The sequence below is a fragment of the Pezoporus wallicus genome, unplaced genomic scaffold (assembly GCF_028554395.1).
Source record: "Pezoporus wallicus isolate ANWC-B61680 ecotype Strahan unplaced genomic scaffold, APGP_CSIRO_Pwel_v1 contig_6966, whole genome shotgun sequence".
Classification (NCBI taxonomy): domain Eukaryota; kingdom Metazoa; phylum Chordata; class Aves; order Psittaciformes; family Psittacidae; genus Pezoporus; species Pezoporus wallicus.
In genome coordinates, this window is record NW_026639746.1 from 4,239,380 (window position 1) to 4,256,423 (window position 17,044).

Consider the following 17,044-nt stretch of genomic DNA (forward strand, 5'->3'; position numbering starts at 1 on the left):
CTGAGCAATTCACATGGAGCTGAGACTTCATTCATTGTAGGGAGTTCATAGTATACCAGTCCATGAAGAGTCATCTGAATAAGCAACCCCACTGGCTAAGTTCACATAGCAGAGGAAAGCCACAATACCTCTGAATATATTCAGAGGTATTGTATTTTGTAATATGTATTTTTTTTTTATTTAAGACAGGCTTGTTCAGAAAATCCTGAATTAAGTGGGAGCCCAATAGAAAATTCTATGTTGATTCATCAGGTTAGGGTTTGATAAATAATGATTTAAATGTAATTATGTAATTTTCAGAACATTACATACCCCAGACTTCTACCAGTCGACCACAAGGTGAAAGTATATGCAGATGGATACAAGAGATCTGTAATTTGTTCCACTATTCTCAATACAATGACAGTGGTGATTAAATTATTCATTATAAACATAATGTCATAACTGAAAGTACTAGAACTCAGGTAGGTAGTTACTCTTAAATCCCCTACATGAAAATGAGAGTAATACAAACAAACTCCTATTAATCTGACTCATTAAGCGTACTTAGGAGACCTAAGTACATCCATTTCAATACAGCATACAATTAAAATGAATGTGCAATTCAATCTGTACAGTGTTTAACAATGTTATTGCTGAGTTTAACCATCATTTTACCCAAATTATTCCAGGGCAAATCTGTTTTGCAGTTGGCTGTCAAACTGATTTGCAGCAAAGACCCAGTCTGGGATTCAGAACAACATCCAGACATCTGGAACTAGATGAGTGATAAAGAAAAATCCTTGTCTGTAAGATCAAGTAGCAGTAATGAGCACAATGGTGCAGCATTACCTTTCAGCTGCCTCGAGGCTAATGGGAGGATAATAGTTTAGTGCTGAATAAGTTAAGGTGACTGGGACAAGGGCTGCCTGCACCAGGTCAGAATTTCTGATTTCAATTGAAACACTGACTTAACCTTGCTGCCACTTGTATCTGTACCTCCTAACTGGCTACACATGCAGATGGGTTTTGCCTGATTAGGTCTAGATGAAGAAACAAGGCCATGAATTGCACAGACACTTCACGGTATGACTGCAAGTAGGTGCCAGCTTCAAACATCTGTTGTTTGCTAGGGTGGAAGCAAAAAGAGAAGATACCTTTGTCAACATAAAGCCAGCAGGAAATGTGGTACAACATGTCAATACCACAAAATTGCTGCAAATCAAAGTTCCATATAACCTGAAATTCAGAATTAGTATAAGATTTTCCATTTCAAAGTGACTTACAGAAGAGCCTAGGAGGGTGACCAGCAGGTAGTAATGTCAGAGCAGTTTTTCTTATGTCCTGCTCTCATTCAGCGCTACAGCTACATTTCAATAACCTTGGTTGCCTCTGCTAAAAGACTAGATGTACTGAAAATTGTACATGGTTTCAATTATTAGCAAGATACATGCAGATTTTTAGCTGACTTTGTTAATCTTTTGGCTAGGTGAAAGAACATTTAAGGTTATTCTCATACCTTACACCAATAAATATTCTTAAACATCAAATCACATAGACTATTTATTGGCTATCTGAATGCTTATATTTATTGGCTATCTGAATGCTTAATAGCTTATCAAAACCTTTAACAACTTAGATAATAAGGTCTTTTAGATGCTTTTTAGTCATCTTTTGTGTTTAGGTAAACACAAAAGCTAAACAAACTGCTTCAAAACTTGTTTTTGCTTGTAATGAATGCCTTCTGATCCATTTTAGGAATGTTCTAGCATGGAAGAGGCACCCTATCAAGGTCTCAAGACCCTTGTGGTGTAATTTCCCAGGAGGCACCCCAGCTTGACTCAAGGCCTATTGAAACCAAGGGAAGCTTACCATTGACTTCATATGGCTTTGGTAGGACCATCAAAAGCAATGAGTAAAATATTTTTATGCTTATCATGTCCTCCGATTTTTAGTTTCATATTTTATTATTTTCACATGACATTACTATAAAATATTTAGACTCACAAAACATGAAAAGAAGAATCACAAATTGCACTATAATAAGAGAATGTATGTTTGTTATACTTAAAAACATCCATTCTCATGGATGTACAGAGATTACTTAATTTTATCACCACCATTTAGCAGGTATAACAACATAAATTGAACTTTAATTTTCTGCAGGGAAACCACCTACAGCTAGAATATTTATTTGCACTAACAGTTTTGTTATGAAATGCTGCATTATGTTCTACATATCATGTGAGACAGTTTTAACCATGCAGCTGCTGAGAGCCCAGGTGCAGATTTTCAGGCCTGTTTAGGTTTCTAACTCCTACAGAAATCAATAAATTTATTTGGTCACCATAATGCTCAGTTTTAGCATGCCTAAATCTTAAGGATATGGCTACTGAGAGGAACCAACAGTCTGAAGTTTAAGCAGCCTGATTCTTTATAGGATGCTCTATCATAGTTAGATCCCTGGAAAGAAATCTGAAAATGCCAGCACACCAGCTGAGGATCACAAAATGTAGCCAACAGGAAAAATGAAGAGAAGAAAATAGAAATCCAAAAAGTTATAAAACTGGAAATCAGAAATGCTGCTCATAGGAGAACAGAAGAGAGGCGGTTGATCTTAGCGGAGCAGCTGACACAAATTCATACCAGATTTCACATAGCCTGGGTGTCCAGCCTCAAAATGAAAGGGATGCTAGCATAGGAGTCAGAAGGAGCACCTGGTTCAGCTTTCCCCATGAGAACAGACTCTGCATGCAGGGTACCCTGCTGTGGGAGGGTAACCTGCCGTGGCTTGGGAAGCATCTCCTCATTCTATCACCTCGCAAGTCATCTCTGCCAAACCACAGATCTTGGCTCCTTGAACCTTACAAAATCATCTGGCCTACCAATACTGTTGAATAGATTCTTCTGAAACATCTGAAAGCTCAGTTTCATTGCACTGGCCTGTGCTTTGTTGTTTGCTTACCTGGGCTGTAATACTTAAAAATTACAATTCTCAGTGTAACCTGGATTTTGAGCTCTTCCTCTGAATGCAGAACACTCAAAAAAAAAGCCTGAGCCACTGCAAAAAAAACCACAGCCTTATATCTCTCAATGAAAGGAAGCAATATGACAGAGCTTGTTTGTGCTTTGATAAAAAGGCACTGCACCTCTGCCTAAAGAGGAAATGTGACCCAGATTCAAACCAAGGCTTATGTGCATGGGTTGATAATGAGGTGGGATATAGGAACTGCCATCTCCAACAGAATCTGCCCAAGGGCTATTTATCTCAAAACCAGCTAACCCCTACTGCACTTGAAGTGGTCCTCAGGAGCTGCTCTCAGGAGCTACTCCATTAGAAGCCCACTAACACATTAGCTTTTGATTTAGTTGTCCCACTTCAATGGATATACTGGGTGGGAGAAATTAGGGCCTGAGTACCTAGATGCATGTTTGAGCACGAAGGAATATCATTTATGTAAGATACGTTATATTTATATATAAGAAACATTTATACAAGATACATTAATGTATTACAGACAGCTCCTAATTTAACATAGTCATGGAAGAGTCTGAAATTTGATCTTATGTTTTATTGGTTCTCTTTTCCATTGTTTAGTTACTACAGGCATTAAGATGTGACAGTAACAAAGACAGCAAGAAGACTCAAAACTAACATCTAATCCAGTGCTGCTCAGAAGAAATTAAGAGATATTTTGTTTGATATTAGCTTGTACTTCAGTCCTACAGTATGAGCAGAATGTCAAATGAATCATTTTTACACGTTTCCCTTGAAAAATCCACCACAATCTGCACTTTGCCTTTAACAAATTGCATCTTCCTGAGAAAGCCATTCCACCAAAAAAAAATTCAAACAAAATATCTCTCGTTTTCTTCCCCATAAAAATGTGCATTCGAATGTATTCAGTGGATCTCCTACATCTAATTTTTGAGAGAAATAGCATGAATTAAATTTATTTTTTTTTCTGTTAAAGAAGGATCATTCTAAATTCAATTTATTTCTTATTGACTGGCTGTGGTGTAGTCACAGTCTCCCCACCTTAAATGGAATTTAAAATATTTGTTTCTACAATGGAGTTTTGTCAAAAAAATAATGAAAGTTTTTCTCACTTCCCTTCCAGAACTCTAGTAACATGATGTTTTTTCACCTTACAATTGTTTATCTAAAATGATTTTTATGGCAATAACTCACTGAGGATAGATATGAGGATAACAGGATGTATTTGAAGAGTAAATAGCACATATTTGAAGAGTGAAGCATATTTTGAATACACTATATGAATAGCATATATTTGAAGAATGCACCTCTTAGCAGTCAGTTAAAGAGCTGGCTGCTCTTTAATATGGCTAGGTCTGATATCATGTAATACAAAGCCTGTCCACCCGATCTCAACAGCCTGCTTCATTTTACTTTCCCACACAGAGGCACAAACAGAGCTCCCAGAACCTGTCAAATTGCTGGGCATCACTGGGTCACCTAATCTGGCCTGCTGATGTGCTAATTAGGCTTTAGATGACTTTCTAGTTTCCTAGCAGTTAAAGAGCTGGCTGCTAAAAGGTGTGAAATCACAAATGTCTAAGCCTGATGAGATCTTTAAGGTTCTGGCACAAAAGGAATAATGGAGGCCAGTGGGAGCTGGATGGTATGTTTCAAATCTTTGCTGGGGTCACATAGAAAAAAAGCAGGGAGACCAGCACAGGTCTTAAACATGCCTTATTTGTCTTATGGCTACTTGTTTATTCCTTTTCTAGATACAGACATCAAACTTTGCCATGAGAAAAGACTTTGACCTTAAAGCTGTGTGGAATGGGTGTTCTAGGCTGCATTTCTCCTGGCAGGTAGTACAGAAAACCCAGCCAGCATGAGAATGAATGGCTGAAAGTAAGTGCTCAATTGTCTTCAGCAAATTCAATTACTTCAGCCAATTTTTGTAAATATTCGGCTGCGGTTTCTGTCAGAGTCAATGTGAATAGGGGAGTAAACTTCCTTCCAACTCAGTCAGGTCACAAATGCAAGTCCCTGAAGCATCTGCATCAGCTCTGGACCCACACAGTCTTACACACAGCCATGCCATCATTACCTGTGTTTATAGGATACTACATGGCTTCTTTGTAGGTCCACAGACTGTGGTGTTTTCTGGGGACCGCAAGTTGCTAAAGCCCTTTGCACCTCAATTGGGTGTCTGAAAGCTCCAGGACATGACGGAGCCTCAGAAATCAGTCACTAATTTTAATATGTCTAGGTCTGATACCATGTAATACAAAGCCTGTCCATCTGATCTCAGCATCCTGCTTTATTTTAGATGCCCACACAGAGCCACAAACACAGAGCTCCCATAACCTGACAAATGGCTCAGCACCACTGGTTCACCTAATCTGGTCTGCTGATATGCTAATCAGGCTCTAGATGATTTCCTCGTGTTTTATTCAGCTGGAAAGGAATCTGACCAGGATGATAAGTATTGAGGATCTGTCTTCCAAAATCCCTGTTATTAGCCATTGGTTTCCTATCCTGCCACTGGTTGCCTGTGAGCCTCAAAAGACCTTGTTGAGCCAGGAAGAACTGACCATGCTCCATGGTCATCCTGACTGCAGGACAGCAAGGACTGGTTAAGTAGTCAGCTCTGCTGGTACCAAGTATTCATCACTGGTGCAGTCCATCAGTGTCTATTCATAGGATAAAATGAGGATCTTACACATTGCATTTAAATCAAGCACAGGCTTAATCTGAAGAAATTAAATACATAACTCATCAAGTAACAATGCCTTCAGTTCCCAGGGTACTCTGCCCAATAGTGTTAAGAAAATCTGGGTACAGTGAAAAGAGTAAAGGCATCACTGTCAAGCTAATTCAGCATTTCAGTCTTTCTAAAGTAATCCAATGGTTTGCTATGTGGCTGTCCCTCAGACTACATTTTCTTTTCATTCTTGTCCATATGAACTATATTTTATTGTGGTTAAAGATTTGTTGTCTAGAGCACAGAGATTATTAAACAAAAGTTGCAAACTTAGGTACTGCTTTAGGTGTTGGTAATAAGCAAGTGAACAAACACTGGGGAAAAAAAACCAACTGTTTTCATTTACTTTGGTGCAAAGTTTAATTAAAATTATTTCATATCAATTACCAGAAGCAACTAAAATCTTTTCATTAAAGAAGAATTTTTAACATGAGAATTCCCCTCAGCATTCCCTCAGTTCTGTTTTTGCTGATAAGGGGAAGGAAAGAGCCATTCTACTATGTCAATCAGCTGTTTTCCAGTCCCTCTCTGTTTGAAAGCTGTGATACCAAAGGCATGCATTTTTCCCATTGCTTTCCCTGGGACATTCTTACAAACACCTTAGAAAAAGTGACTGTAAATAGGCACACACTATAGGAGAGAGAATGTTGGCATTGTACAGCCTTACATGAAAGGGAAAATGCAACACTTGGTGAATCTTAAGAAATTCAGTTTTAACTTTTGTGCTCTTCCTAGGTTTGTTTCAGAGACACGTCTTTCACTGTACGTTTTTATCATATTGCAAGATGTAAGGAGAGGGTATTTGGTGCTTGGATGTTTATCCTTAACTAAACAGTGATTAAGGCTCAGCAACAATTAAATTACTATGCCCAAGCACTGGAGATGAAAGACCATTGATGTGCAAGTGACTCCCTAGATATCATCATTGATTTAAGAGAGACTGAGGATGTCAAGGTTTAACCCCAGGTGGCAACTCACTCAGCCTAAGGCTCTGTCCCCTCTTCCCAACCCCAGTGAGATGGGGAGAACTGGAAAAAGGTTAAAGCGATAGGTTGAGATAAGAACAATTTAATAATAATATAATAAAGAGTGGGAAGAGTGAGGTCTAAAACTTAAAGGGAAAACCCCCAAGTGATGCACAATACAACTGCTCACCACCTACTGGCTGATACCCAGCCTGACCTGAGCAGTGATCTGGGCTTTCCAGGTAACTCCCCCCAGTTTATATACTGGGCATGACATGCTGTGGTATGGAATACCCCTTTGGCTGGTTTGGGTCAGGTGTCCTGTCTCTGCTTCCTCCTGGTTTCTTGTATCCCTCCGCACTGGTAGAGCATGAGAGACTGCAAAGTCTTTGATCAGGGTACATACTGCTTAGCAACAACTAAAACATTGGTGTATTATCAGCATTATTCTCATGCTAAAGCCAAAACACAGCACTGCACCAGCTACTAGGAAGAAAATTAACTATCCCAGCTGAAACCAGGACAAAGGGCCTCCACACATCAAGAATCAAAGCAGAAAAACTTTACAGGAACTAGCTGCCTGAAGGGGAAAAGATATGGAAACTGGGCATAAAATGTCAAAGGGGATGCACACCAGCCTGAAGCAGTTATTTATGTCCATATATCCTCTTCTTACAGGGCTAAGGAAGGGTAACATGGATAACAACAGGTGTCTGTACTTCCTTTAATACCTAAAAATAAGCATTTGCCTTCAAGACAGAGAGAAGGGCAGTCCCTTTGTGGGCAGCGTAGTGGGTGATGGCAGTGCTAACAGAGTAGTGGGACCTAATAGGAGAGAGAGCTAATGCTCTTTCCCAGACAAGGTGCCAGCTTCAGACTCTGTATGTGGTCTGAAAGACTTAACATAGCCTTTAAAATGGCAATACAGCTCACTTGCTAAACTCTGAAACACAGAAATTGAGACTTGCTGGTAGTGCAGTCTACAGTGGAAGATGAAGCCAGGGCTGTGACAGATAGGGTATGCTGCTTTTTCACTACTGTCTTCACCCAGTTTCTGTGAGGATGTCCAAAATGACATGAAGAAGGACTAAGGTAAGGTACTTCTTGAAAATACTTGTGCGTTCAGCTGATGTGAGCAGAGCTCCGTGGTTCTGGTCCACCATTTGCCTGCTTCAGGTAGGTATGGGACTAAACTAAATGTGTTTAAGATGGAGGCATGCAGAAAGACTGCTGGTTTCAACTTCTCATTCTGATGTAACACTGAGCAAGCTGCTAACATCTCTGCCTCATTTTCCCTTCTATAAAAGGGGCAGCTATCTGAGGATTAGTTAAGTGAATGCATACCTGAGCTGAAGAAAGTACATCAGGGAGGATTAATGTATTAACTGTCTTCTACATACTACATCAAAATGCTGAAATCCTTTTAATTCATTCAAATGCATGATGGAGTATAGCATAGGGATGAATCAAAGCAAAACAAGAAAAAAAAACACCAGTTTTTGAGGCTGTATTTTTTCTTCAGAACATTGAGCTCTTTAAAGCATGTGGACAATTAACATGAACCAGCAGAGCTGGCCCGAGTAGGAGGTTTTCCATCCTGATGCACCATCTGCAAGAACGGGTAAAGCATAAATGCAGCCCACATTGTTCCAGCAAAAGCTTACCATAGAGAGAAATAATAAAGGTTCATCTCTATAACCGGTCAAGTGTACACAAATACAAGCAAAGCACAATCTTGGGATGTCACAAAGGAAATTTTTATGGATTCATCCAGCCTAAACTGAGAAAAGTGTAAAATATTTCGACTGTTTCCAAGGGGTTTCTTGATGTTAATGGAAGGATACAGGGCTGTACTGCTATCCCAGAGCCAGGAAAGTTCATTGCTCCTCGTAACTTCACTCTCTGGACAGGAACTCATGTAGTTCTGATCATGGAAATTGTAATTATGACAGTCAGGGCATAAATAGTATCCCCAAAGGCCCTCTGCTCTGCTTTCATTCCTTATGCAATTGTTTCCCTCATAAAAGCTTTGCACTTTCTTCAAAGGAAACTGGCCAAATGTTCAACATCATTTCCTGAAATACTCCCATTTTGGTTATGAATTTCCTGGATTTTCTTCTACATACTTTTTTTTGCATCCCAGTTGCAGGCCCACTGAGGTCTCCAGTGTTCTCACTCTGTAATAACTTATACACTGAAGTCCTTGTCTGGGATGTAGTAGTTAAAGTCATGGCCGTTTTTTTCCAGATGAGTTTTCAAACTGAAGTTCTAGGGTAGGCCACCATTAACAGGGTCTTCCTGTGATATGTTTGCCCTCTTGCTTTAGCTAACGGGCTTCCAATCATATGGAACATTTGCAGGTTCAGTATGACATTGCACCTCAGGGAGCCCAGGTCTTTTGGCCATTCCAAGTGTGTAAGAAAGGCTTGCTCTCTTACACTGGTGGCTGGGCTGTTTTCACAGCAAGGGAAGTCCAGATGAGTGAAATGTGCAGTCATGCTGAAGGGTGAACAATGCAAAACCATGTCCCATTTTCAGGAAATACTTACATGACTTAACAGACAACATTAGGTGGATCTCCCAGTTTTTCTGTAGAACATAACAGAAGAGGCATTATTATTACCTTTCCATATACAGCTATATGAATTTGTATTAGCCACTTCTAAGGTATCTATCTTGCTAACACAAGTGAGCACAATCTAACCCAAAGAAAAGGGGAAGATTCCCAGATGAAGTAAATCAGTGTAAGTCTATGGAAGTCAGCAGAACCACAATTGTATGTCTCATCAATCCAGGTCTTACTGAAATCACCAAGGATACTGCCATCACTTCAGTGGGGGCCCAGGGTGTCTTAGAGGCCATGGCTGTTGCAGTTAACAGGATGATGAAGAAACAGTTTCCTTATTCTTTGAGCTTTTTCAAGAATAACAAAGGTAACAATAAAATCAAACCTTGGCTTTTATCACCATCTTCACAGCTTCATGAACATCCCTGACCTGTCTAGTACAGTGCCAGACAGAGATACTCCAAATAGCTCTAAACAAGCACACATATTTCATTGTCATTGTGCAGTACCATAAAGGGATACAAGTTCAAATCCCCAATAGCAATAAAGCAGGACCATGAGCTATTTATTAGCCTGGCTGCACTATCACACAGAGCTAGCACCTTCCAGACCAGCTCTGACAGCTCTGCATAGCACTGCACTGTCCAATGTGGACTTTGATGCTAAGGCTTGTGGCCACTGCTACAAGCAAATCACTAGTCACAAGATCCCTGCCATTATGTGTTTTTTAAGCAGAAAAGAAATCGGATACACAGCAAAACCTACATACTTACATTATTGGTAAGAGTCTTACACATCCTCCAACTCCAGGCTCAGCCCTGCATTCCAAACCCTGAGGAAATCCCACGCAATCAACCTGTGCAATCAACCTGTACAATCAACCATCAGGGATGATCATGGATTTGTATGTGAGTCCTGCTTGTTGTTCTTCTTCCTTAACCCTTGCCTACCTATTTATCATTCCTGGGGTAGTGAGCTGCTGGAGGTGAGGCTCATGCATGTCATATGGGCAGCCAGACTATTACATATACTAATGGGAATACAGCATCTATGTTATCCTTCCTTTCTCTCAAAACAGAAAAACAATCAGGAGTCTCTATACTCCTAAGGTACTTCTATGGACTCCCCACTCCCCCATTTCTTTGCTATTTTAGGGTAGGACTAGCATGACCTAATTTCAGGTACCTGCAGCAAAAACATCAACATTCAAGGTAGCCAACCTCAGTACATTTAATAAGACATGGATGCTTTTAGGATACAGTCATCTGACAGTTTGAGACTCATCAGAGTGCTCTGAAGTGCAAAATGTGCTTGTTCCTCCTGCTGACCAGGCAGTCAGTCCATGGGACTGATGTAGTATGGTGTAGGCACTGTAGAACTCAACATTTCCTCAGAGAAATCTCACCCCAAGAGATTCACAATACTTTGTGTTTAGTGAAGAGGAAACCCAGGTTTTCAAAACCACTACCCATATATCCACAAGTGCCATATCAGCATTAATGGGATTAATGAAAATTAGCCTGATTTGCTGAGTATCTTGGCATGGTATATGAAAGAATTCTTATCAAGAATTCAAACCAGCAAAGCCATTCAGGGCTTGTCAGAAAGAGGAATTTTCTTGCTAGAAGGCTGTACAAAGCTGGAAGACAGTGGGCTTGCTCTTGTGAGGAGACAAGCAATGAAAAAAACAGCTTTAGAGAGTCAGGCTTGCTTCCCCATCACCCCAAAGGGATAGAGAGAAGGGACAGGGTGCTCCTGCCAGCCCAGCAGCTCTGCCGTTTACACCAGCCCTTGCATGTGCTTCTGGCTTTCCAGAAGGGTTCCAGGGAGGCAGCAGCAGTGGTGCCCAGCTGTTTGCTCTACTCTGCTGACAATCAGCTGGGAAATGCAGAGACCTTTCTGAGCTGGAGCATCATCACTGAGCACTGCTCTCACAGTTTACAGAGAACCAGAGCTGTAAGAAAATCCTGCCAGAGGGCAGCAAATTCCTACAATTATTTTTTTCTTTCATACTGCAGCATGTGATTTTAAATTGCAGCTTCTTAAGCATGCGCCTGCTGTAAGAGGTGTACCACCCACCCTGCCCCTCTGCTCCCACGCCTGTCACAGTCTGGTTCAAGGAGCTGTCACTAGCTGGGCTGGGGATATCCCGCAGGTGATTTACATCAGGTTTCAGGGAGCACTGTACCAGTGGCCCACCTGTGCCCTGGCACACCTCATGGCATTGCACCCTGGGGCAGGCAGAGCCAGTGCTGCCCAGCCAGGCTGTGCCAAAACCTAAGGAACTCACCAGAGCTTGCTCCTGCTGGGGTCTGCCTGCTGGTGGGAAGTGGGGTGGGTCAGCACTGCCCTGTGCTATGGGTCTGCACATCCCTCCTCAGCCAGGGCTCTGGTGTAATTAGCCCTATGCTTTACTGATCGCCGGATATATTGATTTGCTGCCCCAAGACTCTCTGAGCTCACACATGGGAAATGCAGTATCAGCAAGCTAATAATAGTAATAATAATAACAAGGACAATAATAATATCACTATAGGTTACTGAAGACTCCAGGGAAGCTGCAGACTGCCCTGCCCCCTGAGAAAAACCTGTCATGAACGACTTTACATGGAAACATATTTGTCGTTTCTCTATTGTTAAGGAGGAAACAGTTACTGGTTTATATACTGTGTGAGGGCAAATCACTGAGATTTGCTGACTTCTGATTTTATTCCATTTGACGCATTTAGTCACCACGTAAGCACACCCATGCTCCAGCTGGGAACAGGCTCTGAATTCACTTGTCTGCAGCATGCAGAAAGGACGTCCTGTGCCCAAGCTCTGCTCAGTATTTTGCGTTTCCTCCAGACCTTTTAAATTGTTTCCCCTGTTTTGCTAGGTATTTCTTTCATATATATCTGTCATAGTTGACAAATGAAAGAATGTGGGTGCCCAGTTATACCCCTACGGCTAATTTTATTTTTCTCTGAAAACCAAGGCAACACAGAGACAGCCAATGTTGATGTCCAGCTGACAGTGAAAATGCACAGTGGGCAGCAACTTCCAACAGAGAGAAAGCAGAAACTATTTGTCTTTATTAGACATCAGCTTTAACTAAGACTAAGCAAAACTGGCTTAAAACAAGCAGTTCTGAGTTGAACAGACACAAGGGAAGTACTTAAACCAGATCACAGTATACTGCTAAAAAAAAAAAAAAAAGAAGCAGCTGTGTAAAGGATAAGAAAACGACTAAGCAATCATCAGATAATATAAACCCTGTGTCCCTCTCCCCCAGTTAATCTAGAACTGAGGAATGTGCCTTCAAGCTTTGGCATTTATTTTGTAACAAAAATCCTACTGCAGTGATGTTACACTACTGATATCAAGGGATTAGAAAAATTACAAATGATTAATAAAGACAATGATCTTTTCTCCATTCTGGTTAACACTGTAACAACGTGAAATTGATGCAGTGACACCCTTATGGGCTTAAACCAAGCTGTCTCAACAGGCAAGCTGATCACCAAACACCTTATGAAAGACATGTGTGGTTTTTGAAAAAAACAAACAACAAACCAGACTTTTCACACCCACAGAAATCAAATAAAATCCCTGGATTCTTACAGAATAATCTTTTTGCTGACTTTTTATCAGCAAAACCAAAGCTGATACATTCAGAAGTCTGACGGGCTGGAACAAGTTTTGTCCAGTCGAAGTCATGCTGTCAGCAGCATACCTTGCTCTCTGTGATGGATCTGGATTTGGAAACAATATGCTTGGAGGCTGGTGACAAAGGAGAGGAGAGCTGCAGAGCTTGCAGCAGCCCCAAGGGGGATGATAAAGGAGGATGCATGCTACATTGCTACCATTCTCTACCTACCCTCACATGGATGGTGACTTACTAGACCAGGGCATCCTTTACAGATTTGCCTGGATAAGATTCTGCAGAATATCTGTTATTAAATGAAGGAGACTGAATGTGCAGCATAATGAACAATAAAAATAGAGCAGGACCTCACCTCACAATTATCTGACTGACCCAGGGGTACTGACAGCTCGTCAGAACCAAGATTCAAACCGCTTTAGTACAGTGCTTTCCTGATCCTGCTGATGAAGGTGTGAGGAACCCTGTGCAGCCTGGCCCCCTAACCACCACCCCAAGGCCACGTCCTTCGCACGCACCGCGGAGGATGCCGTCAGGACCCGCCGGGTAGCGGGCGCTGCGCACCCCCTCACGTGCCCGCTCACTGCGCACGCGCGAGGACGCTTCCAGTGCCCCCGCCCCCCCCCCTCCTCCGCCCAGCTGCCAGCTGCCAGCCTTCGGATGCGACGGGCTGACCGGCGCGCTGTGGGTGCTGTTCACCCTTTTGTATCACACACACGTAGTGCTGAGCTGCGCCCTGTGGGTGCTGTTCACCCCTTTGTATCACACACACGTAGTGCTGAGCTGCGCGCTGTGGGTGCTGGTCACCCCTTTGTATCACACACACGTAGTGCTGAGCTGCACGCTGTGGGTGCTGTTCACCCTTTTGTATCACACACACGTAGTGCTGAGCTGCGCCCTGTTGGTGCTGTTCACCCTTTTGTATCACACACATGTAGTGCTGAGCTGCGCCCTGTGGGTGCTGTTCACCCTTTTGTATCACACACACGTAGTGCTGAGCTGCGTCCTGTGGGTGCTGTTCACCCCTTTGTATCACACACACGTAGTGCTGAGCTGCGCGCTGTGGGTGCTGTTCACCCCCTTGTATCACACACACGTAGTGCTGAGCTGCGCCCTGTGGGTGCTGGTCACCCCTTCGTGTCACACACACGTAGTGCTGAGCTGCGCGCTGTGGGTGCTGGTCACCCCATTGTGTCACACACACGTAGTGCTGAGCCGCGCGCTGTGGGTGCTGTTCACCCCTTTGTATCACACTCACGTAGTGCTGAGCTGCGCCCTATGGGTGCTGGTCACCCCTTTGTATCACACACACATAGTGCTGAGCTGCACGCTGTGGGTGCTGTTCACCCCTTTGTATCACACACACATAGTGCTGAGCTGCACCCTGTGGGTGCTGGTCACCCCTTCGTGTCACACACACGTAGTGCTGAGCTGCGCCCTGTGGGTACTGTTCACCCCTTTGTGTCACACACACGTAGTGCTGAGCTGCGCCCTGTAGGTGCTGTTCACCCCTTTGTGTCACACACACGTAGTGCTGAGCTGCGCGCTGTGGGTGCTGTTCACCCCTTTGTGTCACACATACGTAGTGCTGAGCGGCGCCCTGTGGGTGCTGTTCACCCTTTTGTATCACACACACGTAGTGCTGAGCGGCGCCCTGTGGGTGCTGTTCACCCTTTTGTATCACACACACGTAGTGCTGACCGGCGCGCTGTGGGTGCTGTTCACCCTTTTGTATCACACACACGTAGTGCTGAGCTGCGCCCTGTGGGTGCTGTTCACCCCCTTGTATCACACACACGTAGTGCTGAGCTGCGCGCTGTGGGTGCTGTTCACCCCCTTGTATCACACACACGTAGTGCTGAGCTGCGCGCTGTGGGTGCTGTTCACCCCTTTGTATCACACACACGTAGTGCTGAGCTGCGCGCTGTGGGTGCTGTTCACCCCCTTGTATCACACACACGTAGTGCTGAGCTGCGCGCTGTGGGTGCTGGTCACCCCTTTGTGTCACACACACGTAGTGCTGAGCCGCGCGCTGTGGGTGCTGTTCACCCCTTTGTATCACACTCACGTAGTGCTGAGCTGCGCCCTGTGGGTGCTGTTCACCCCTTTGTATCACACACACATAGTGCTGAGCTGCACGCTGTGGGTGCTGTTCACCCCTTTGTATCACACACACATAGTGCTGAGCTGCGCCCTGTGGGTGCTGGTCACCCCTTCGTGTCACACACACGTAGTGCTGAGCTGCGCCCTGTAGGTGCTGTTCACCCCTTTGTGTCACACACACGTAGTGCTGAGCTGCGCGCTGTGGGTGCTGTTCACCCCTTTGTGTCACACATATGTAGTGCTGAGCGGCGCCCTGTGGGTGCTGTTCACCCTTTTGTATCACACACACGTAGTGCTGAGCGGCGCACTGTGGGTGCTGTTCACCCTTTTGTATCACACACACGTAGTGCTGAGCTGCGCGCTGTGGGTGCTGTTCACCCCTTTGTGTCACACACACGTAGTGCTGAGCGGCGCGCTGTGGGTGCTGTTCACCCCTTTGTATCACACACATGTAGTGCTGAGCTGCGCCCTGTGGGTGCTGTTCACCCCTTTGTATCACACACACGTAGTGCTGAGCTGCGCGCTGTGGGTGCTGTTCACCCTTTTGTATCACACACACGTAGTGCTGAGCTGCGTCCTGTGGGTGCTGTTCACCCCTTTGTATCACACACATGTAGTGCTGAGCTGCGCCCTGTGGGTGCTGTTCACCCCTTTGTATCACACACACGTAGTGCTGAGCTGCGCCCTGTGTGTGCTGTTCACCCCTTTGTGTCACACACACGTAGTGCTGAGCTGCGCCCTGTGGGTGCTGTTCACCCCTTCGTGTCATACACACGTGCTGAGCTGTGCGCTGTGGGTGCTGTTCACCCCTTTGTATCACACACACATGTAGTGCTGGTAGCCACGTCCCTCTCTGCCCAGACTGCTCCTCATCGGCCTTTCCCTCCGCCTGTCAGTAGCTGTTTGGTGTTCAGCTGCCCCAGAGCTACACTCAGCCCAGTTACAAGCCTGTAAATGCCACATACGAGAACTGTGGAAATGAAACCTTAGACTCCTGCCATGACACAGTGGCATCTGAAACACAGAGCAATGTGACCTCACTGTGGTATTGTAGGGTAGACCTATATCAAGATCAACCCAACAACATCTTTACAGCGCACCTAAAGAAACCACGTGCTTTCCAGACAGTGGTTGCCCAGGCACAGCACATAGCTGAGAGATGAGAGACTGCTGGAGGCACCTGAAAGCTAAATAAAAATGCACTTAAAACATTGCTAAGAGATGGAGTGCAGTGATAGCTGGAACAGCAGCATTACGCAGTGCCATATTGCAATGTTTTTATTTTCTAAAGTCAGCCAACAAAAGTATCACTGGGGAATTGAGAATGTTAAAGCCTGAAAGCAGAATGATTCTAATAAGATGTGCATTTGCATTAACCACTGGGTTAAAGGTGAAACCCTGCCCTTGAGTATACCCAACAGGTCAGTTTGTTACTTCTTTGCCCATATGTATTATTCCTCATCTGGAAAGTTATGGAGCTGGTCCTGGCTTGATAGTTCTATCAGAGCTACTATTGCTGCAAATGCTGAGGAGACAGCACCTGCTTCCTAAACCTTCCTCATGTAAACAGCCAGAAATTTATACCAAGTCCTCCACCCTTTCCTCCCTAGAGTTACCAACTGATAACTCTTTCTAGCCATAGGAAAACATACATACTACTCAGACTTAACCTGCAGAGGAAATGGTTTCATAAGCTCTGCAGGTTTCCCCTGCAAGTAGCATCCTACATGTGGCCATGACAGAACCTGCCTCCTGGTTGATGGAGGTAGGCAGACTGTGGCTGCCCTGCCCTTTGAGCCTTTCCAGGTGTTGTTCCTCCCTGCATCCCGCCTTCCCTCTCCCAGGTGCCTCAGGCACCTTGAAGCCATCTGAGGCCAGCAGAGCAGGATGGGAAGGGCGGCCATTTCAGAAGCAGCTGAGGAAATGGCTGCAGTCTGGTGGGAGCACCATGCTCACCCATGTGCCCTCCAGGTGCCAAACATGAGCTGCATCTATGAGAACATGAAGCACATCAGTGCAGCGTCAGCCTGGCACAGCCTGGCCTTGCCGC

At 44.1% G+C, this 17,044-nt stretch overlaps 1 pseudogene; it reads right to left on the bottom strand.

The window, feature by feature from the left end:
* Positions 1-7,803: 7,803 nt before the first annotated feature.
* On the bottom strand, positions 7,804-9,149 carry LOC130602691 (hyaluronidase-4-like; annotated as a pseudogene).
* Positions 9,150-17,044: the final 7,895 nt, after the last annotated feature.